This window comes from Carcharodon carcharias, chromosome 14 (assembly GCF_017639515.1).
Source record: "Carcharodon carcharias isolate sCarCar2 chromosome 14, sCarCar2.pri, whole genome shotgun sequence".
In the NCBI taxonomy this organism is placed as follows: domain Eukaryota; kingdom Metazoa; phylum Chordata; class Chondrichthyes; order Lamniformes; family Lamnidae; genus Carcharodon; species Carcharodon carcharias.
The window spans coordinates 86,011,548-86,037,103 of record NC_054480.1 but is presented as its reverse complement, the minus strand read 5'-3'; positions in this window follow the sequence as shown (position 1 = coordinate 86,037,103).

Below are 25,556 nucleotides of genomic sequence, written 5' to 3'. Positions count from 1 at the left end.
TTGTAAATTGAGAATTTGAATGGTACAGAGAACTACGTTTACTTATAATGAGAGAAGTTGAGGAAATGATGTTTCGATTAGCGATGTGTTGTGGATTATGTGGTGATTGTTAGAAATACAGGAACAAATGGATATGGACAGTAGGAATTAGCAGAGAGAGGAACTAATGGAAATGGATAGCTTTGTACATTCAGAGAAGGGGCTGAAGCTACTTGCTGTGAATTTCATGAAAATTGGAGATTTTACAAATTGGTGAATTGAGAAATATCAGTAGATAGAGAAAACCTGAGAATGTTGTGAATTGAGAGAAAATGACATTTCCATAGATATGGACATCTACGTTTACTGAAATTGAATGGGATGGAGAAATTGAAGTTACTGTGAATGCAGAGGAACTGCAAATGTGTTAAATCTAACAAATTGCTGTGAATCGAGAATTAGATAGATAGAGAGAAGTAGTTTGGCTGATAAAGGCAGAAATTGAAGGTTCAGATGAATTATGAGTAGCTGGAAATGAGGAGATTGTTAGAAAGAGAGGCATATATTTTGAGACGCAGTATAAATTGCTAGAGATTGCAAGGTTGACGGAAATGGAGCAAATTGTACATTGAGAGAAGGAGCAGCAGCAACAAGCAGCGAATTTCTTGCAAATGCATGTGGCCAGTGGAAATTAGAAGAGGCAAAGAAACTGTTGGAATTGCAGAAAAAAAAGCTTCTTGCTTTAGACAGAGAAACTGATTTCTTGAAATAGAGTGTAATGGGGAAATTGAGGTCCGAGCTGAACAATGATAATTTGGAAATGTGTTTTAGAAATAAAGTTCATCAATAACATTTATTGGAGATGAAAAAATTCATTGAAAAGGAAAAACCTGTACAATCAGTGAAGGAGCAAGTGATCCATTCAGCGAATTTCATGGAAATGGGAGATTTTACAAATCTTGGCAATGAGATATATCTTCACCAAGCAAAATGGTATATTTTACTCAATTTTTAGAAATGGCCTGTTTGATCAATACAGGATTGATGAAATTGAAGGACATGGAGAAATTGAAGTTGTGGTGAGTACATAGAAACTGCTAAATCTAATATTTTGCTGAAAGCTCAGAATTGAACAAATACAGAGAACTAGATGTGGCACAGATAGAGAAATTGGTGGTTCAGGTGAGTCAGGAGTGGCTGGAAATGAGAAGATTGTTACAAATAGAGACATATATGTAGATTGGCATTAGAATTTAAGGTAAATGGCGAGGTTCATTGAAATGAAGCAACTTGTACATTCAGAGAAAGTGCAGAGGCTACAAGTAGGCCATATATTCAAAATGGGAGATAACAAATATCGGGAAAGAGAAATATCTGCAGATAGAGAAAATGCAAAATGTGCCCAGTTGTTTCAAATTGACATTTTGCTTGGTTCAGAGATCCAGCTTTGCAGATTATGAAGCCGATGGGGAAAAATGGAATGTGGGCAAGCAGGAAAATGCTGAATATGACATATTGTTGTAAATTGAGAATTTGAATGGTACAGAGAACTACGTTTGCTGATAATGAGAGAAGTTAAGGAAATGATGTTTCGATTAGCGATGTGTTGTTGATTATGTGGTGATTGTTAGAAATACAGGAACAAATGGATATGGACAGTAGGAATTAGCAGAGAGAGGAACTAATGGAAATGGATAGCTTTGTACATTCAGAGAAGGGGCTGAAGCTACTTGCTGTGAATTTCATGAAAATTGGAGATTTTACAAATTGGTGAATTGAGAAATATCAGTAGATAGAGAAAACCTGAGAATGTTGTGAATTGAGAGAAAATGACATTTCCATAGATATGGACATCTACGTTTACTGAAGTTGAATGGGATGGAGAAATTGAAGTTAATGTGAATGCAGAGAAACTGCAAATGTGTTAAATCTACCAAATTGCTATGAATCGAGAATTAGATAGAGAGAAGTACTTTGGCTGATAAAGGCAGAAATTGAAGTTTCACTTGAATCAGGAGTAGCTGGAAATGAGGAGATTGTTAGAAAGAGAGGCATATATTTTGAGACGCAGTATTAATTGCTAGAGATTGCAAGGTTGACGGAAATGGAGCAAATTGTACATTGAGAGGACGGACAGCAGCAATAAGCAGCGAATTTCTTGCAAATGCATGTGGCCAGTGGAAATTAGTAGAGGCAAAGAAACAGTTGGAATTGCAGAAACAAAAGCTTCTTGCTTTAGACAGAGAAACTGATTTCTTGAAATTGAGAGTAATGGGGAAATTGAGGTCCGAGTTGAACTATGAATATTTGGAAATGTCTAGATTTTTAGAAATAAAGTTCATCAATAACATTTATTGGAGATGAAAAAATTCATTGAAATGGAAAAACCTGTACAGTCAGTGAAAGAGCAAGTGATCCATTCAGCGAATTTCATGGAAATGGGAGATTTTACAAATCTTGGCAATGAGATATATCTTCACCAAGCAAAATGGTATATTTTACTCAATTTTTAGAAATGGCCTGTTTGATCAATACAGGATTGATGAAATTGAAGGACATGGAGAAATTGAAGTTGTGGTGAGTACATAGAAACTCCTAAATCTAATATTTTGCTGAAAGCTCAGAATTGAACAAATACAGAGAACTAGATGTGGCACAGATAGAGAAATTGGTGGTTCAGGTGAGTCAGGAGTGGCTGGAAATGAGAAGATTGTTACAAATAGAGACATATATGTAGATTGGCAGTAGAATTTAAGGTAAATGGCGAGGTTCATTGAAATGAAGCAACTTGTACATTCAGAGAAAGTGCACAAGCTACAAGTAGGCAATCCATTCAAAATGGGAGATAACAAATATCGGGAAAGAGAAATATCTGCAGATAGAGAAAATGCAAAATGTGCCCAGTTGTTTCAAATTGACATTTTGCTTGGTTCAGAGATCCAGCTTTGCAGATTATGAAGCCGATGGGGAAAAATGGAATGTGGGCAAGCAGGAAAATGCTGAATATGACATATTGTTGTAAATTGAGAATTTGAATGGTACAGAGAACTACGTTTACTTATAATGAGAGAAGTTGAGGAAATGATGTTTCGATTAGCGATGTGTAGTGGATTATGTGGTGATTGTTAGAAATACAGGAACAAATGGATATGGACAGTAGGAATTAGCAGAGAGAGGAACTAATGGAAATGGATAGCTTTGTACATTCAGAGAAGGGGCTGAAGCTACTTGCTGTGAATTTCATGAAAATTGGAGATTTTACAAATATGTGAATTGAGACATATCAGTAGATAGAGAAAACCTGAGAATGTTGTGAATTGAGAGAAAATGACATTTCCATAGATATGGACATCTACGTTTACTGAAGTTGAATGGGATGGAGAAATTGAAGTTACTGTGAATGCAGCTGAACTGCCAATGCGTTAAATCTAACAAATTGCTGTGAATCGAGAATTAGATAGATAGAGAGAAGTAGTTTGGCTGATAAAGGCAGAAATTGAAGGTTCAGTTGAATCAGGAGTAGCTGGAAATGAGGAGATTGTTAGAAAGAGAGGCATATATTTTGAGACGCAGTATAAATTGCTAGAGATTGCAAGGTTGGCGGAAATGGAGAAAATTGTACATTGAGAGGACGGGACAGCAGCAATAAGCAGCGAATTTCTTGCAAATGCATGTGGCCAGTGGAAATTAGTAGAGGCAAAGAAACTGTTGGAATTGCAGAAACAAAAGCTTCTTGCTTTAGACAGAGAAACTGATTTCTTGAAATAGAGAGTAATGGGGAAATTGAGGTCCGAGTTGAACTATGAATATTTGGAAATGTCTAGATTTTTAGAAATAAAGTTCATCAATAACATTTATTGGAGATGAAAAAATTCATTGAAATGGAAAAACCTGTACAATCAGTGAAGGAGCAAGTGATCCATTCAGCGAATTTCATGGAAATGGGAGATTTTACAAATCTTGGCAATGAGATATATCTTCACCAAGCAAAATGGTATATTTTACTCAATTTTTAGAAATGGCCTGTTTGATCAATACAGGATTGATGAAATTGAAGGACATGGAGAAATTGAAGTTGTGGTGAGTACATAGAAACTCCTAAATCTAATATTTTGCTGAAAGCCCAGAATTGAACAGATACAGAGAACTAGATGTGGCAGAGATAGAGAAATTGGTGGTTCAGGTGAGTCAGGAGTGGCTGGAAATGAGAAGATTGTTACAAATAGAGACATATATGTAGATTGGCAGTAGAATTTAAGGTAAATGGCGAGGTTCATTGAAATGAAGCAACTTGTACATTCAGAGAAAGTGCAGAAGCTACAAGTAGGCAATCCATTCAAAATGGGAGATAACAAATATCGGGAAAGAGAAATATCTGCAGATAGAGAAAATGCAAAATGTGAGCAGTTGTTTCAAATTGACATTTTGCTTGGTTCAGAGATCCAGCTTTGCAGATTATGAAGCCTATGGGGAAAAATTGAATGTGGGCAAGCAGGAAAATGCTGAATATGACATATTGTTGTAAATTGAGAATTTGAATGGTACAGAGAACTACGTTTGCTGATAATGAGAGAAGTTGAGGAAATGATGTTTCGATTAGCGATGTGTTGTTGATTAAGTGGTGATTGTTAGAAATACAGGAACAAATGGATATGGACAGTAGGAATTAGCAGAGAGAGGAACTAATGGAAATGGATAGCTTTGTACATTCAGAGAAGGGGCTGAAGCTACTTGCTGTGAATTTCATGAAAATTGGAGATTTTACAAATATGTGAATTGAGAAATATCAGTAGATAGAGAAAACCTGAGAATGTTGTGAATTGAGAGAAAATGACATTTCCATAGATATGGACATCTACATTTCCTGGAATTGAATGGGATGGAGAAATTGAAGTTAATGTGAATGCAGAGAAGCTGCAAATGTGTTAAATCTAACAAATTGCTGTGAATCGAGAATTAGATAGATAGAGAGAAGTAGTTTGTCTGATAAAGGCAGAAATTGAAGGTTCAGATGAATTATGAGTAGCTGGAAATGAGGAGATTGTTAGAAAGAGAGGCATATATTTTGAGACGCAGTATAAATTGCTAGAGATTGCAAGGTTGGCGGAAATGGAGCAAATTGTACATTGAGAGGAGGGGCAGCAGCAACAAGCAGCGAATTTCTTGCAAATGCATGTGGCCAGTGGAAATTAGTAGAGGCAAAGAAACTGTTGGAATTGCAGAAACAAAAGCTTCTTGCTTTAGACAGAGAAACTGATTTATTGAAATAGAGAGTAATGGGGAAATTGAGGTCCGAGTTGAACTATGAATATTTGGAAATGTCTAGATTTTTAGAAATAAAGTTCATCAATAACATTTATTGGAGATGAAAAAATTCATTGAAAGGAAAAACCTGTACAATCAGTGAAGGAGCAAGTGATCCATTCAGCGAATTTCATGGAAATGGGAGATTTTACAAATCTTGGCAATGAGATATATCTTCACCAAGCAAAATGGTATATTTTACTCAATTTTTAGAAATGGCCTGTTTGATCAATACAGGATTGATGAAATTGAAGGACATGGAGAAATTGAAGTTGTGGTGAGTACATAGAAACTGCTAAATCTAATATTTTGCTGAAAGCTCAGAATTGAACAAATACAGAGAACTAGATGTGGCACAGATAGAGAAATTGGTGGTTCAGGTGAGTCAGGAGTGGCTGGAAATGAGAAGATTGTTACAAATAGAGACATATATGTAGATTGGCAGTAGAATTTAAGGTAAATGGCGAGGTTCATTGAAATGAAGCAACTTGTACATTCAGAGAAAGTGCAGAGCTACAAGTAGGCAATCCATTCAAAATGGGAGATAACAAATATCGGGAAAGAGAAATATCTGCAGATAGAGAAAATGCAAAATGTGCCCAGTTGTTTCAAATTGACATTTTGCTTGGTTCAGAGATCCAGCTTTGCAGATTATGAAGCCGATGGGGAAAAATGGAATGTGGGCAAGCAGGAAAATGCTGAATATGACATATTGTTGTAAATTGAGAATTTGAATGGTACAGAGAACTACGTTTACTTATAATGAGAGAAGTTGAGGAAATGATGTTTCGATTAGCGATGTGTTGTGGATTATGTGGTGATTGTTAGAAATACAGGAACAAATGGATATGGACAGTAGGAATTAGCAGAGAGAGGAACTAATGGAAATGGATAGCTTTGTACATTCAGAGAAGGGGCTGAAGCTACTTGCTGTGAATTTCATGAAAATTGGAGATTTTACAAATATGTGAATTGAGAAATATCAGTAGATAGAGAAATCCCGAGAATGTTGTGAATTGAGAGAAAATGACATTTCCATAGATATGGACATCTACGTTTACTGAAATTGAATGGGATGGAGAAATTGAAGTTAATGTGAATGCAGAGAAGCTGCAAATGTGTTGAATCTAACAAATTGCTGTGAATCGAGAATTAGATAGATAGAGAGAAGTAGTTTGGCTGATAAAGGCAGAAATTGAAGGTTCAGTTGAATCAGGAGTAGCTGGAAATGAGGAGATTGTTAGAAAGAGAGGCATATATTTTGAGACGCAGTATAAATTGCTAGAGATTGCAAGGTTGACGGAAATGGAGCAAATTGTACATTGAGAGGACGGGACAGCAGCAATAAGCAGCGAATTTCTTGCAAATGCATGTGGCCAGTGGAAATTAGTAGAGGCAAAGAAACAGTTGGAATTGCAGAAAAAAAAGCTTCTTGCTTTAGACAGAGAAACTGATTTCTTGAAATAGAGAGTAATGGGGAAATTGAGGTCCGAGTTGAACTATGAATATTTGGAAATGTCTAGATTTTAGAAATAAAGTTCATCAATAACATTTATTGGAGATGAAAAAATTCATTGAAAAGGAAAAACCTGTACAATCAGTGAAGGAGCAAGTGATCCATTCAGCGAATTTCATGGAAATGGGAGATTTTACAAATCTTGGCAATGAGATATATCTTCACCAAGCAAAATGGTATATTTTACTCAATTTTTAGAAATGGCCTGTTTGATCAATACAGGATTGATGAAATTGAAGGACATGGAGAAATTGAAGTTGTGGTGAGTACATAGAAACTGCTAAATCTAATATTTTGCTGAAAGCTCAGAATTGAACAAATACAGAGAACTAGATGTGGCACAGATAGAGAAATTGGTGGTTCAGGTGAGTCAGGAGTGGCTGGAAATGAGAAGATTGTTACAAATAGAGACATATATGTAGATTGGCAGTAGAATTTAAGGTAAATGGCGAGGTTCATTGAAATGAAGCAACTTGTACATTCAGAGAAAGTGCAGAGCTACAAGTAGGCAATCCATTCAAAATGGGAGATAACAAATATCGGGAAAGAGAAATATCTGCAGATAGAGAAAATGCAAAATGTGCCCAGTTGTTTCAAATTGACATTTTGCTTGGTTCAGAGATCCAGCTTTGCAGATTATGAAGCCGATGGGGAAAAATGGAATGTGGGCAAGCAGGAAAATGCTGAATATGACATATTGTTGTAAATTGAGAATTTGAATGGTACAGAGAACTACGTTTACTTATAATGAGAGAAGTTGAGGAAATGATGTTTCGATTAGCGATGTGTTGTGGATTATGTGGTGATTGTTAGAAATACAGGAACAAATGGATATGGACAGTAGGAATTAGCAGAGAGAGGAACTAATGGAAATGGATAGCTTTGTACATTCAGAGAAGGGGCTGAAGCTACTTGCTGTGAATTTCATGAAAATTGGAGATTTTACAAATATGTGAATTGAGAAATATCAGTAGATAGAGAAAACCTGAGAATGTTGTGAATTGAGAGAAAATGACATTTCCATAGATATGGACATCTACGTTTACTGAAGTTGAATGGGATGGAGAAATTGAAGTTACTGTGAATGCAGCTGAACTGCCAATGCGTTAAATCTAACAAATTGCTGTGAATCGAGAATTAGATAGATAGAGAGAATTAGTTTGGCTGATAAAGGCAGAAATTGAAGTTTCACTTGAATCAGGAGTAGCTGGAAATGAGGAGATTGTTAGAAAGAGAGGCATATATTTTGAGACGCAGTATAAATTGCTAGAGATTGCAAGGTTGACGGAAATGGAGCAAATTGTACATTGAGTGAACGGACAGCAGCAATAAGCAGCGAATTTCTTGCAAATGCATGTGGCCAGTGGAAATTAGTAGAGGCAAAGAAACTGTTGGAATTGCAGAAACAAAAGCTTCTTGCTTTAGACAGAGAAACTGATTTCTTGAAATAGAGAGTAATGGGGAAATTGAGGTCCGAGTTGAACTATGAATATTTGGAAATGTCTAGATTTTAGAAATAAAGTTCATCAATAACATTTATTGGAGATGAAAAAATTCATTGAAATGGAAAAACCTGTACAATCAGTGAAGGAGCAAGTGATCCATTCAGCGAATTTCATGGAAATGGGAGATTTTACAAATCTTGGCAATGAGATATATCTTCACCAAGCAAAATGGTATATTTTACTCAATTTTTAGAAATGGCCTGTTTGATCAATACAGGATTGATGAAATTGAAGGACATGGAGAAATTGAAGTTGTGGTGAGTACATAGAAACTGCTAAATCTAATATTTTGCTGAAAGCTCAGGAGTGGCTGGAAATGAGAAGATTGTTACAAATAGAGACATATATGTAGATTGGCAGTAGAATTTAAGGTAAATGGCGAGGTTCATTGAAATGAAGCAACTTGTACATTCAGAGAAAGTGCAGAAGCTACAAGTAGGCAATCCATTCAAAATGGGAGATAACAAATATCGGGAAAGAGAAATATCTGCAGATAGAGAAAATGCAAAATGTGCCCAGTTGTTTCAAATTGACATTTTGCTTGGTTCAGAGATCCAGCTTTGCAGATTATGAAGCCGATGGGGAAAAATGGAATGTGGGCAAGCAGGAAAATGCTGAATATGACATATTGTTGTAAATTGAGAATTTGAATGGTACAGAGAACTACGTTTACTTATAATGAGAGAAGTTGAGGAAATGATGTTTCGATTAGCGATGTGTTGTGGATTATGTGGTGATTGTTAGAAATACAGGAACAAATGGATATGGACAGTAGGAATTAGCAGAGAGAGGAACTAATGGAAATGGATAGCTTTGTACATTCAGAGAAGGGGCTGAAGCTACTTGCTGTGAATTTCATGAAAATTGGAGATTTTACAAATATGTGAATTGAGAAATATCAGTAGATAGAGAAAACCTGAGAATGTTGTGAATTGAGAGAAAATGACATTTCCATAGATATGGACATCTACGTTTACTGAAGTTGAATGGGATGGAGAAATTGAAGTTACTGTGAATGCAGAGGAACTGCAAATGTGTTAAATCTAACAAATTGCTGTGAATCGAGAATTAGATAGATAGAGAGAAGTAGTTTGGCTGATAAAGGCAGAAATTGAAGGTTCAGATGAATCAGGAGTAGCTGGAAATGAGGAGATTGTTAGAAAGAGAGGCATATATTTTGAGACGCAGTATAAATTGCTAGAGATTGCAAGGTTGGCGGAAATGGAGCAAATTGTACATTGAGAGGAGGGGTAGCAGCAACAAGCAGCGAATTTCTTGCAAATGCATGTGGCCAGTGGAAATTAGTAGAGGCAAAGAAACAGTTGGAATTGCAGAAAAAAAAGCTTCTTGCTTTAGACAGAGAAACTGATTTCTTGAAATAGAGAGTAATGGGGAAATTGAGGTCCGAGTTGAACTATGAATATTTGGAAATGTCTAGATTTTTAGAAATAAAGTTCATCAATAACATTTATTGGAGATGAAAAAATTCATTGAAAAGGAAAAACCTGTACAATCAGTGAAGGAGCAAGTGATCCATTCAGCGAATTTCATGGAAATGGGAGATTTTACAAATCTTGGCAATGAGATATATCTTCACCAAGCAAAATGGTATATTTTACTCAATTTTTAGAAATGGCCTGTTTGATCAATACAGGATTGATGAAATTGAAGGACATGGAGAAATTGAAGTTGTGGTGAGTACATAGAAACTGCTAAATCTAATATTTTGCTGAAAGCTCAGAATTGAACAAATACAGAGAACTAGATGTGGCACAGATAGAGAAATTGGTGGTTCAGGTGAGTCAGGAGTGGCTGGAAATGAGAAGATTGTTACAAATAGAGACATATATGTAGATTGGCATTAGAATTTAAGGTAAATGGCGAGGTTCATTGAAATGAAGCAACTTGTACATTCAGAGAAAGTGCAGAGCTACAAGTAGGCAATCCATTCAAAATGGGAGATAACAAATATCGGGAAAGAGAAATATCTGCAGATAGAGAAAATGCAAAATGTGCCCAGTTGTTTCAAATTGACATTTTGCTTGGTTCAGAGATCCAGCTTTGCAGATTATGAAGCCGATGGGGAAAAATGGAATGTGGGCAAGCAGGAAAATGCTGAATATGACATATTGTTGTAAATTGAGAATTTGAATGGTACAGAGAACTACGTTTACTTATAATGAGAGAAGTTGAGGAAATGATGTTTCGATTAGCGATGTGTTGTGGATTATGTGGTGATTGTTAGAAATACAGGAACAAATGGATATGGACAGTAGGAATTAGCAGAGAGAGGAACTAATGGAAATGGATAGCTTTGTACATTCAGAGAAGGGGCTGAAGCTACTTGCTGTGAATTTCATGAAAATTGGAGATTTTACAAATATGTGAATTGAGAAATATCAGTAGATAGAGAAAACCTGAGAATGTTGTGAATTGAGAGAAAATGACATTTCCATAGATATGGACATCTACGTTTACTGAAGTTGAATGGGATGGAGAAATTGAAGTTACTGTGAATGCAGCTGAACTGCAAATGTGTTAAATCTAACAAATTGCTGTGAATCGAGAATTAGATAGATAGAGAGAAGTAGTTTGGCTGATAAAGGCAGAAATTGAAGGTTCAGATGAATCAGGAGTAGCTGGAAATGAGGAGATTGTTAGAAAGAGAGGCATATATTTTGAGACGCAGTATAAATTGCTAGAGATTGCAAGGTTGGCGGAAATGGAGCAAATTGTACATTGAGAGGAGGGGCAGCAGCAACAAGCAGCGAATTTCTTGCAAATGCATGTGGCCAGTGGAAATTAGTAGAGGCAAAGAAACAGTTGGAATTGCAGAAAAAAAAGCTTCTTGCTTTAGACAGAGAAACTGATTTCTTGAAATAGAGAGTAATGGGGAAATTGAGGTCCGAGTTGAACTATGAATATTTGGAAATGTGTAGACTTTTAGAAATAAAGTTCATCAATAACATTTATTGGAGATGAAAAAATTCATTGAAATGGAAAAACCTGTACAGTCAGTGAAAGAGCAAGTGATCCATTCAGCGAATTTCATGGAAATGGGAGATTTTACAAATCTTGGCAATGAGATATATCTTCACCAAGCAAAATGGTATATTTTACTCAATTTTTAGAAATGGCCTGTTTGATCAATACAGGATTGATGAAATTGAAGGACATGGAGAAATTGAAGTTGTGGTGAGTGCATAGAAACTCCTAAATCTAATATTTTGCTGAAAGCTCAGAATTGAACAGATACAGAGAACTAGATGTGGCAGAGATAGAGAAATTGGTGGTTCAGGTGAGTCAGGAGTGGCTGGAAATGAGAAGATTGTTACAAATAGAGACATATATGTAGATTGGCAGTAGAATTTAAGGTAAATGGCGAGGTTCATTGAAATGAAGCAACTTGTACATTCAGAGAAAGTGCAGAAGCTACAAGTAGGCAATCCATTCAAAATGGGAGATAACAAATATCGGGAAAGAGAAATATCTGCAGATAGAGAAAATGCAAAATGTGACCAATTGTTTCAAATTGACATTTTGCTTGGTTCAGAGATCCAGCTTTGCAGATTATGAAGCCGATGGGGAAAAATGGAATGTGGGCAAGCAGGAAAATGCTGAATATGACATATTGTTGTAAATTGAGAATTTGAATGGTACAGAGAACTACGTTTACTTATAATGAGAGAAGTTGAGGAAATGATGTTTCGATTAGCGATGTGTTGTGGATTATGTGGTGATTGTTAGAAATACAGGAACAAATGGATATGGACAGTAGGAATTAGCAGAGAGAGGAACTAATGGAAATGGATAGCTTTGTACATTCAGAGAAGGGGCTGAAGCTACTTGCTGTGAATTTCATGAAAATTGGAGATTTTACAAATATGTGAATTGAGAAATATCAGTAGATAGAGAAAACCTGAGAATGTTGTGAATTGAGAGAAAATGACATTTCCATAGATATGGACATCTACGTTTACTGAAGTTGAATGGGATGGAGAAATTGAAGTTACTGTGAATGCAGCTGAACTGCCAATGCGTTAAATCTAACAAATTGCTGTGAATCGAGAATTAGATAGAGAGAAGTAGTTTGGCTGATAAAGGCAGAAATTGAAGTTTCACTTGAATCAGGAGTAGCTGGAAATGAGGAGATTGTTAGAAAGAGAGGCATATATTTTGAGACGCAGTATTAATTGCTAGAGATTGCAAGGTTGACGGAAATGGAGCAAATTGTACATTGAGAGGAGGGGCAGCAGCAACAAGCAGCGAATTTCTTGCAAATGCATGTGGCCAGTGGAAATTAGTAGAGGCAAAGAAACAGTTGGAATTGCAGAAACAAAAGCTTCTTGCTTTAGACAGAGAAACTGATTTCTTGAAATAGAGAGTAATGGGGAAATTGAGGTCCGAGTTGAACTATGAATATTTGGAAATGTCTAGATTTTTAGAAATAAAGTTCATCAATAACATTTATTGGAGATGAAAAAATTCATTGAAAAGGAAAAACCTGTACAATCAGTGAAGGAGCAAGTGATCCATTCAGCGAATTTCATGGAAATGGGAGATTTTACAAATCTTGGCAATGAGATATATCTTCACCAAGCAAAATGGTATATTTTACTCAATTTTTAGAAATGGCCTGTTTGATCAATACAGGATTGATGAAATTGAAGGACATGGAGAAATTGAAGTTGTGGTGAGTACATAGAAACTGCTAAATCTAATATTTTGCTGAAAGCTCAGAATTGAACAAATACAGAGAACTAGATGTGGCACAGATAGAGAAATTGGTGGTTCAGGTGAGTCAGGAGTGGCTGGAAATGAGAAGATTGTTACAAATAGAGACATATATGTAGATTGGCAGTAGAATTTAAGGTAAATGGCGAGGTTCATTGAAATGAAGCAACTTGTACATTCAGAGAAAGTGCAGAGCTACAAGTAGGCAATCCATTCAAAATGGGAGATAACAAATATCGGGAAAGAGAAATATCTGCAGATAGAGAAAATGCAAAATGTGCCCAGTTGTTTCAAATTGACATTTTGCTTGGTTCAGAGATCCAGCTTTGCAGATTATGAAGCCGATGGGGAAAAATGGAATGTGGGCAAGCAGGAAAATGCTGAATATGACATATTGTTGTAAATTGGGAATTTGAACGGTACAGAGAACTTCGTTGGCTGATAATGAGAGAAGTTGAGGAAATGATGTTTCGATTAGCGATGTGTTGTGGATTATGTGGTGATTGTTAGAAATACAGGAACAAATGGATACGGACAGTAGGAATTAGCAGAGAGAGGAACTAATGGAAATGGAGAGCTTTGTACATTCAGAGAAGGGGCTGAAGCTACTTGCTGTGAATTTCATGAAAATTGGAGATTTTACAAATATGTGAATTGAGAAATATCAGTAGATAGAGGAAACCTGAGAATGTTGTGAATTGCGAGAAAATGACATTTCCATAGATATGGATATCTACGTTTACTGAAGTTGAATGGGATGGAGAAATTGAAGTTACTGTGAATGCAGCTGAACTGCCAATGCGTTAAATCTTAAAAATTGCTTTGAATTGAGAATTAGATACATAGAGAGAAGTATTTGGCTGATAAAGGCAGAAATTGAAGTTTCAGATGAATTATGAGTTGCCGGAAATGAGGAGATTGTTAGAAAGAGAGGCATATCTTTTGAGACGCATTATAAATTGCTAGAGGTTGCAAGGTTGACGGAAATGGAGCAAATTGTACATTGAGTGAACGGACAACAGCAATAAGCAGCGAACGTCTTGCAAATGCATGTGGCCAGTGGAAATTAGTAGAGGCAAAGAAACTGTTGGAATTGCAGAAACAAAAGCTTCGTGCTTTAGACAGAGAAACTGATTTCTTGAAATAGAGAGTAATGGGGAAATTGAGGTCCGAGTTGAACTATGAATATTTGGAAATGTCTAGATTTTTAGAAATAAAGTTCATCAATAACATTTATTGGAGATGAAAAAATTCATTGAAAAGGAAAAACCTGTACAATCAGTGAAGGAGCAAGTGATCCATTCAGCGAATTTCATGGAAATGGGAGATTTTACAAATCTTGGCAATGAGATATATCTTCACCAAGCAAAATGGTATATTTTACTCAATTTTTAGAAATGGCCTGTTTGATCAATACAGGATTGATGAAATTGAAGGACATGGAGAAATTGAAGTTGTGGTGAGTACATAGAAACTGCTAAATCTAATATTTTGCTGAAAGCTCAGAATTGAACAAATACAGAGAACTAGATGTGGCACAGATAGAGAAATTGGTGGTTCAGGTGAGTCAGGAGTGGCTGGAAATGAGAAGATTGTTACAAATAGAGACATATATGTAGATTGGCAGTAGAATTTAAGGTAAATGGCGAGGTTCATTGAAATGAAGCAACTTGTACATTCAGAGAAAGTGCAGAGCTACAAGTAGGCAATCCATTCAAAATGGGAGATAACAAATATCGGGAAAGAGAAATATCTGCAGATAGAGAAAATGCAAAATGTGCCCAGTTGTTTCAAATTGACATTTTGCTTGGTTCAGAGATCCAGCTTTGCAGATTATGAAGCCGATGGGGAAAAATGGAATGTGGGCAAGCAGGAAAATGCTGAATATGACATATTGTTGTAAATTGAGAATTTGAATGGTACAGAGAACTACGTTTACTTATAATGAGAGAAGTTGAGGAAATGATGTTTCGATTAGCGATGTGTTGTGGATTATGTGGTGATTGTTAGAAATACAGGAACAAATGGATATGGACAGTAGGAATTAGCAGAGAGAGGAACTAATGGAAATGGATAGCTTTGTACATTCAGAGAAGGGGCTGAAGCTACTTGCTGTGAATTTCATGAAAATTGGAGATTTTACAAATATGTGAATTGAGAAATATCAGTAGATAGAGAAAACCTGAGAATGTTGTGAATTGAGAGAAAATGACATTTCCATAGATATGGACATCTACGTTTACTGAAGTTGAATGGGATGGAGAAATTGAAGTTACTGTGAATGCAGCTGAACTGCCAATGCGTTAAATCTAACAAATTGCTGTGAATTGAGAATTAGATAGATAGAGAGAATTAGTTTGGCTGATAAAGGCAGAAATTGAAGTTTCACTTGAATCAGGAGTAGCTGGAAATGAGGAGATTGTTAGAAAGAGAGGCATATATTTTGAGACGCAGTATAAATTGCTAGAGATTGCAAGGTTGACGGAAATGGAGCAAATTGTACATTGAGTGAACGGGCAGCAGCAATAAGCAGCGAATTTCTTGCAAATGCATGTGGCCAGTGGAAATTAGTAGAGGCAAAGAAACAGTTGGAATTGCAGAAAAAAAAGCTTCTTGCTTTAGACAGAGAAACTGATTTCTTGAAATAGAGAGTAATGGGGAAATTGAGGTCCGAGTTGAACTATGAATACTTGGAAATGTCTAGATTTTAGAAATAAAGTTCATCAATAACATTTATTGGAGATGAAAAAATTCATTGAAAAGGAAAAACCTGTACAATCAGTGAAGGAGCAAGTGATCCATTCAGCGAATTTCATGGAAATGGGAGATTTTACAAATCTTGGCAATGAGATATATCTTCACCAAGCAAAATGGTATATTTTACTCAATTTTTAGAAATGGCCTGTTTGATCAATACAGGATTGATGAAATTGAAGGACATGGAGAAATTGAAGTTGTGGTGAGTACATAGAAACTGCTAAATCTAATATTTTGCTGAAAGCTCAGAATTGAACAAATACAGAGAACTAGATGTGGCACAGATAGAGAAATTGGTGGTTCAGGTGAGTCAGGAGTGGCTGGAAATGAGAAGATTGTTACAAATAGAGACATATATGTAGATTGGCAGTAGAATTTAAGGTAAATGGCGAGGTTCATTGAAATGAAGCAACTTGTACATTCAGAGAAAGTGCAGAGCTACAAGTAGGCAATCCATTCAAAATGGGAGATAACAAATATCGGGAAAGAGAAATATCTGCAGATAGAGAAAATGCAAAATGTGCCCAGTTGTTTCAAATTGACATTTTGCTTGGTTCAGAGATCCAGCTTTGCAGATTATGAAGCCGATGGGGAAAAATGGAATGTGGGCAAGCAGGAAAATGCTGAATATGACATATTGTTGTAAATTGAGAATTTGAATGGTACAGAGAACTACGTTTACTTATAATGAGAGAAGTTGAGGAAATGATGTTTCGATTAGCGATGTGTTGTGGATTATGTGGTGATTGTTAGAAATACAGGAACAAATGGATATGGACAGTAGGAATTAGCAGAGAGAGGAACTAATGGAAATGGATAGCTTTGTACATTCAGAGAAGGGGCTGAAGCTACTTGCTGTGAATTTCATGAAAATTGGAGATTTTACAAATATGTGAATTGAGAAATATCAGTAGATAGAGAAAACCTGAGAATGTTGTGAATTGAGAGAAAATGACATTTCCATAGATATGGACATCTACGTTTACTGAAGTTGAATGGGATGGAGAAATTGAAGTTACTGTGAATGCAGCTGAACTGCAAATGTGTTAAATCTACCAAATTGCTATGAATCGAGAATTAGATAGAGAGAAGTACTTTGGCTGATAAAGGCAGAAATTGAAGTTTCACTTGAATCAGGAGTAGCTGGAAATGAGGAGATTGTTAGAAAGAGAGGCATGTATTTTGAGACGCAGTATTAATTGCTAGAGATTGCAAGGTTGACGGAAATGGAGCAAATTGTAAATTGAGTGTTCGGACAGCAGCAATAAGCAGCGAATTTCATGCAAATGCATGTGGCCAGTGGAAATTAGTAGAGGCAAAGAAACTGTTGGAATTGCAGAAACAAAAGCTTCTTGCTTTAGACAGAGAAACTGATTTCTTGAAATAGAGAGTAATGGGGAAATTGAGGTCCGAGTTGAACTATGAATATTTGGAAATGTCTAGATTTTTAGAAATAAAGTTCATCAATAACATTTATTGGAGATGAAAAAATTCATTGAAAAGGAAAAACCTGTACAATCAGTGAAGGAGCAAATGATCCATTCAGCGAATTTCATGGAAATGGGAGATTTTACAAATCTTGGCAATGAGATATATCTTCACCAAGCAAAATGGTATATTTTACTCAATTTTTAGAAATGGCCTGTTTGATCAATACAGGATTGATGAAATTGAAGGACATGGAGAAATTGAAGTTGTGGTGAGTACATAGAAACTCCTAAATCTAATATTTTGCTGAAAGCTCAGAATTGAACAAATACAGAGAACTAGATGTGGCACAGATAGAGAAATTGGTGGTTCAGGTGAGTCAGGAGTGGCTGGAAATGAGAAGATTGTTACAAATAGAGACATATATGTAGATTGGCAGTAGAATTTAAGGTAAATGGCGAGGTTCATTGAAATGAAGCAACTTGTACATTCAGAGAAAGTGCAGAGCTACAAGTAGGCAATCCATTCAAAATGGGAGATAACAAATATCGGGAAAGAGAAATATCTGCAGATAGAGAAAATGCAAAATGTGCCCAGTTGTTTCAAATTGACATTTTGCTTGGTTCAGAGATCCAGCTTTGCAGATTATGAAGCCGATGGGGAAAAATGGAATGTGGGCAAGCAGGAAAATGCTGAATATGACATATTGTTGTAAATTGAGAATTTGAATGGTACAGAGAACTACGTTTACTTATAATGAGAGAAGTTGAGGAAATGATGTTTCGATTAGCGATGTGTTGTGGATTATGTGGTGATTGTTAGAAATACAGGAACAAATGGATATGGACAGTAGGAATTAGCAGAGAGAGGAACTAATGGAAATGGATAGCTTTGTACATTCAGAGAAGGGGCTGAAGCTACTTGCTGTGAATTTCATGAAAATTGGAGATTTTACAAATATGTGAATTGAGAAATATCAGTAGATAGAGAAAACCTGAGAATGTTGTGAATTGAGAGAAAATGACATTTCCATAGATATGGACATCTACGTTTACTGAAGTTGAATGGGATGGAGAAATTGAAGTTACTGTGAATGCAGCTGAACTGCAAATGTGTTAAATCTAACAAATTGCTGTGAATCGAGAATTAGATAGATAGAGAGAAGTAGTTTGGCTGATAAAGGCAGAAATTGAAGGTTCAGATGAATCAGGAGTAGCTGGAAATGAGGAGATTGTTAGAAAGAGAGGCATATATTTTGAGACGCAGTATAAATTGCTAGAGATTGCAAGGTTGACGGAAATGGAGCAAATTGTACATTGAGAGGACGGGACAGCAGCAATAAGCAGCGAATTTCTTGCAAATGCATGTGGCCAGTGGAAATTAGTAGAGGCAAAGAAACTGTTGGAATTGCAGAAACAAAAGCTTCTTGCTTTAGACAGAGAAACTGATTTCTTGAAATAGAGAGTAATGGGGAAATTGAGGTCCGAGTTGAACTATGAATATTTGGAAATGTCTAGATTTTTAGAAATAAAGTTCATCAATAACATTTATTGGAGATGAAAAAATTCATTGAAAAGGAAAAACCTGTACAATCAGTGAAGGAGCAAGTGATCCATTCAGCGAATTTCATGGAAATGGGAGATTTTACAAATCTTGGCAATGAGATATATCTTCACCAAGCAAAATGGTATATTTTACTCAATTTTTAGAAATGGCCTGTTTGATCAATACAGGATTGATGAAATTGAAGGACATGGAGAAATTGAAGTTGTGGTGAGTACATAGAAACTGCTAAATCTAATATTTTGCTGAAAGCTCAGAATTGAACAAATACAGAGAACTAGATGTGGCACAGATAGAGAAATTGGTGGTTCAGGTGAGTCAGGAGTGGCTGGAAATGAGAAGATTGTTACAAATAGAGACATATATGTAGATTGGCAGTAGAATTTAAGGTAAATGGCGAGGTTCATTGAAATGAAGCAACTTGTACATTCAGAGAAAGTGCAGAGCTACAAGTAGGCAATCCATTCAAAATGGGAGATAACAAATATCGGGAAAGAGAAATATCTGCAGATAGAGAAAATGCAAAATGTGACCAGTTGTTTCAAATTGACATTTTGCTTGGTGCAGAGATCCAGCTTTGCAGATTATGAAGCCGATGGGGAAAAATGGAATGTGGGCAAGCAGGAAAATGCTGAATATGACATATTGTTGTAAATTGAGAATTTGAATGGTACAGAGAACTACGTTTACTTATAATGAGAGAAGTTGAGGAAATGATGTTTCGATTAGCGATGTGTAGTGGATTATGTGGTGATTGTTAGAAATACAGGAACAAATGGATATGGACAGTAGGAATTAGCAGAGAGAGGAACTAATGGAAATGGATAGCTTTGTACATTCAGAGAAGGGGCTGAAGCTACTTGCTGTGAATTTCATGAAAATTGGAGATTTTACAAATATGTGAATTGAGAAATATCAGTAGATAGAGAAAACCTGAGAATGTTGTGAATTGAGAGAAAATGACATTTCCATAGATATGGACATCTACGTTTACTGAAGTTGAATGGGATGGAGAAATTGAAGTTACTGTGAATGCAGCTGAACTGCCAATGTGTTAAATCTAACAAATTGCTGTGAATCGAGAATTAGATAGATAGAGAGAAGTAGTTTGGCTGATAAAGGCAGAAATTGAAGGTTCAGATGAATTATGAGTAGCTGGAAATGAGGAGATTGTTAGAAAGAGAGGCATATATTTTGAGACGCAGTAAAATTTGCTAGAGGTTGCAAGGTTGGCGGAAATGGAGAAAATTGTACATTGAGAGGACGGGCAGCAGCAATAAGCAGCGAATTTCTTGCAAATGCATGTGGCCAGTGGAAATTAGAAGAGGCAAAGAAACTGTTGGAATTGCAGAAAAAAAAGCTTCTTGCTTTAGACAGAGAAACTGATTTCTTGAAATAGAGTGTAATGGGGAAATTGAGGTCCGAGCTGAACAATGATAATTTGGAAATGTGTTTTAGAAATAAAGTTCATCAATAACATTTATTGGAGATGAAAAAATTCATTGAAATGGTAAAACCTGTACAGTCAGTGAAAGAGCAAGTGATCCATTCAGCGAATTTCATGGAAATGGGAGATTTTACAAATCTTGGCAATGAGATATATCTTCACCAAGCAAAATGGTATATTTTACTCAATTTTTAGAAATGGCCTGTTTGATCAATACAGGATTGATGAAATTGAAGGACATGGAGAAATTGAAGTTGTGGTGAGTACATAGAAACTGCTAAATCTAATATTTTGCTGAAAGCTCAGAATTGAACAGATACAGAGAACTAGATGTGGCACAGATAGAGAAATTGGTGGTTCAGGTGAGTCAGGAGTGGCTGGAAATGAGAAGATTGTTACAAATAGAGACATATATGTAGATTGGCAGTAGAATTTAAGGTAAATGGCGAGGTTCATTGAAATGAAGCAACTTGTACATTCAGAGAAAGTGCAGAAGCTACAAGTAGGCAATCCATTCAAAATGGGAGATAACAAATATCGGGAAAGAGAAATATCTGCAGATAGAGAAAATGCAAAATGTGACCAGTTGTTTCAAATTGACATTTTGCTTGGTTCAGAGATCCAGCTTTGCAGATTATGAAGCCGATGGGGAAAAATGGAATGTGGGCAAGCAGGAAAATGCTGAATATGACATATTGTTGTAAATTGAGAATTTGAATGGTACAGAGAACTACGTTTACTTATAATGAGAGAAGTTGAGGAAATGATGTTTCGATTAGCGATGTGTTGTGGATTATGTGGTGATTGTTAGAAATACAGGAACAAATGGATATGGACAGTAGGAATTAGCAGAGAGAGGAACTAATGGAAATGGATAGCTTTGTACATTCAGAGAAGGGGCTGAAGCTACTTGCTGTGAATTTCATGAAAATTGGAGATTTTACAAATATGTGAATTGAGAAATATCAGTAGATAGAGAAAACCTGAGAATGTTGTGAATTGAGAGAAAATGACATTTCCATAGATATGGACATCTACGTTTACTGAAGTTGAATGGGATGGAGAAATTGAAGTTACTGTGAATGCAGAGGAACTGCAAATGTGTTAAATCTAACAAATTGCTGTGAATCGAGAATTAGATAGATAGAGAGAATCTGATAGATAGATAGTTTGGCTGATAAAGGCAGAAATTGAAGGTTCAGATGAATTATGAGTTGCCGGAAATGAGGAGATTGTTAGAAAGAGAGGCATATATTTTGAGACGCAGTATAAATTGCTAGAGGTTGCAAGGTTGACGGAAATGGAGCAAATTGTACATTGAGAGGTTGGGCAGCAGCAACAGGCAGCTAATTTCTTGCAAATGCATGTGGCCAGTGGAAATTAGTAGAGGCAAAGAAACAGTTGGAATTGCAAAAAAAAAAGCTTCTTGCTTTAGACAGAGAAACTGATTTCTTGAAATAGAGAGTAATGGGGAAATTGAGGTCCGAGTTGAACTATGAATATTTGGAAATGTCTAGATTTTAGAAATAAAGTTCATCAATAACATTTATTGGAGATGAAAAAATTCATTGAAAAGGAAAAACCTGTACAATCAGTGAAGGAGCAAGTGATCCATTCGGCGAATTTCATGGAAATGTGAGATTTTACAAATCTTGGCAATGAGATATATCTTCACCAAGCAAAATGGTATATTTTACTCAATTTTTAGAAATGGCCTGTTTGATCAATACAGGATTGATGAAATTGAAGGACATGGAGAAATTGAAGTTGTGGTGAGTACATAGAAACTGCTAAATCTAATATTTTGCTGAAAGCTCAGAATTGAACAAATACAGAGAACTAGATGTGGCACAGATAGAGAAATTGGTGGTTCAGGTGAGTCAGGAGTGGCTGGAAATGAGAAGATTGTTACAAATAGAGACATATATGTAGATTGGCAGTAGAATTTAAGGTAAATGGCGAGGTTCATTGAAATGAAGCAACTTGTACATTCAGAGAAAGTGCAGAGCTACAAGTAGGCAATCCATTCAAAATGGGAGATAACAAATATCGGGAAAGAGAAATATCTGCAGATAGAGAAAATGCAAAATGTGCCCAGTTGTTTCAAATTGACATTTTGCTTGGTTCAGAGATCCAGCTTTGCAGATTATGAAGCCTATGGGGAAAAATGGAATGTGGGCAAGCAGGAAAATGCTGAATATGACATATTGTTGTAAATTGAGAATTTGAATGGTACAGAGAACTACGTTTGCTGATATTGAGAGAAGTTGAGGAAATGATGTTTCGATTAGCGATGTGTTGTGGATTATGTGGTGATTGTTAGAAATACAGGAACAAATGGATATGGACAGTAGGAATTAGCAGAGAGAGGAACTAATGGAAATGGATAGCTTTGTACATTCAGAGAAGGGGCTGAAGCTACTTGCTGTGAATTTCATGAAAATTGGAGATTTTACAAATATGTGAATTGAGAAATATCAGTAGATAGAGAAAACCTGAGAATGTTGTGAATTGAGAGAAAATGACATTTCCATAGATATGGACATCTACGTTTACTGAAGTTGAAAGGGATTGAGAAATTGAAGTTACTGTGAATGCAGTGGAACTGCAAAAGTGTTAAATCTAACAAATTGCTGTGAATCGAGAATTAGATAGATAGAGAGAAGCTGATAGATAGATAGTTAGATAGAGCTGATAAAGGCAGAAATTGAAGGTTCAGATGATTCAGGAGGAGCTGGAAATGCGTAGATTGTTAGAATGAGAGGCATATCTTCTGAGACGCAGTATAAATTGCTAGAGATTGCAAAGGCGGAAATGGAGAAAATTGTACATTGAGAGGAGGGGCAGCAGCAACAAGCAGCGAATTTCTTGCAAATGCATGTGGCCAGTGGAAATTAGTAGAGGCAAAGAAACAGTTGGAATTGCAGAAAAAAAGCTTCTTGCTTTAGACAGAGAACCTGATTTCTTGAAATAGAGAGTAATGGGGAAATTGAGGTCCGAGTTGAACATTGAATATTTGGAAATGTGTAGACTTTTAGAAATAAAGTTCATCAATAACATTTATTGGAGATGAAAAAATTCATTGAAAAGGAAAAACCTGTACAATCAGTGAAGGAGCAAGTGATCCATTCAGCGAATTTCATGGAAATGGGAGATTTTACAAATCTTGGCAATGAGATATATCTTCACCAAGCAAAATGGTATATTTTACTCAATTTTTAGAAATGGCCTGTTTGATCAATTCAGGATTGATGAAATTGAAGGACATGGAGAAATTGAAGTTGTGGTGAGTACATAGAAACTGCTAAATCTAATATTTTGCTGAAAGCTCAGAATTGAACAAATACAGAGAACTAGATGTGGCACAGATAGAGAAATTGGTGGTTCAGGTGAGTCAGGAGTGGCTGGAAATGAGAAGATTGTTACAAATAGAGACATATATGTAGATTGGCAGTAGAATTTAAGGTAAATGGCGAGGTTCATTGAAATGAAGCAACTTGTACATTCAGAGAAAGTGCAGAGCTACAAGTAGGCAATCCATTCAAAATGGGAGATAACAAATATCGGGAAAGAGAAATATCTGCAGATAGAGAAAATGCAAAATGTGCCCAGTTGTTTCAAATTGACATTTTGCTTGGTTCAGAGATCCAGCTTTGCAGATTATGAAGCCGATGGGGAAAAATGGAATGTGGGCAAGCAGGAAAATGCTGAATATGACATATTGTTGTAAATTGAGAATTTGAATGGTACAGAGAACTACGTTTACTTATAATGAGAGAAGTTGAGGAAATGATGTTTCGATTAGCGATGTGTTGTGGATTATGTGGTGATTGTTAGAAATACAGGAACAAATGGATATGGACAGTAGGAATTAGCAGAGAGAGGAACTAATGGAAATGGATAGCTTTGTACATTCAGAGAAGGGGCTGAAGCTACTTGCTGTGAATTTCATGAAAATTGGAGATTTTACAAATATGTGAATTGAGAAATATCAGTAGATAGAGAAAACCTGAGAATGTTGTGAATTGAGAGAAAATGACATTTCCATAGATATGGACATCTACGTTTACTGAAGTTGAATGGGATGGAGAAATTGAAGTTACTGTGAATGCAGCTGAACTGCCAATGCGTTAAATCTAACAAATTGCTGTGAATTGAGAATTAGATAGATAGAGAGAATTAGTTTGGCTGATAAAGGCAGAAATTGAAGTTTCACTTGAATCAGGAGTAGCTGGAAATGAGGAGATTGTTAGAAAGAGAGGCATATATTTTGAGACGCAGTATTAATTGCTAGAGATTGCAAGGTTGACGGAAATGGAGCAAATTGTACATTGAGAGGAGGGGCAGCAGCAACAAGCAGCGAATTTCTTGCAAATGCATGTGGCCAGTGGAAATTAGTAGAGGCAAAGAAACTGTTGGAATTGCAGAAACAAAAGCTTCTTGCTTTAGACAGAGAAACTGATTTCTTGAAATAGAGAGTAATGGGGAAATTGAGGTCCGAGTTGAACTATGAATATTTGGAAATGTCTAGATTTTAGAAATAAAGTTCATCAATAACATTTATTGGAGATGAAAAAATTCATTGAAATGGAAAAACCTGTACAGTCAGTGAAAGAGCAAGTGATCCATTCAGCGAATTTCATGGAAATGTGAGATTTTACAAATCTTGGCAATGAGATATATCTTCACCAAGCAAAATGGTATATTTTACTCAATTTTTAGAAATGGCCTGTTTGATCAATACAGGATTGATGAAATTGAAGGACATGGAGAAATTGAAGTTGTGGTGAGTACATAGAAACTGCTAAATCTAATATTTTGCTGAAAGCTCAGAATTGAACAAATACAGAGAACTAGATGTGGCACAGATAGAGAAATTGGTGGTTCAGGTGAGTCAGGAGTGGCTGGAAATGAGAAGATTGTTACAAATAGAGACATATATGTAGATTGGCAGTAGAATTTAAGGTAAATGGCGAGGTTCATTGAAATGAAGCAACTTGTACATTCAGAGAAAGTGCAGCAGCTACAAGTAGGCAAACCATTCAAAATGGGAGATAACAAATATCGGGAAAGAGAAATATCTGCAGATAGAGAAAATGCAAAATGTGCCCAGTTGTTTCAAATTGACATATTGCTTGGTTCAGAGATCCAGCTTTGCAGATTATGAAACCTATGGGGAAAAATGGAATGTGGGCAAGCAGGAAAATGCTGAAAATGCCATATTGTTGTCAATTGAGAATTTGAATGGTACAGACAACTACGTTTGCTGATAATGAGTGAAGTTTCGGAAATGATGTTTTGATTAGCGATGTGTTGTTGATTA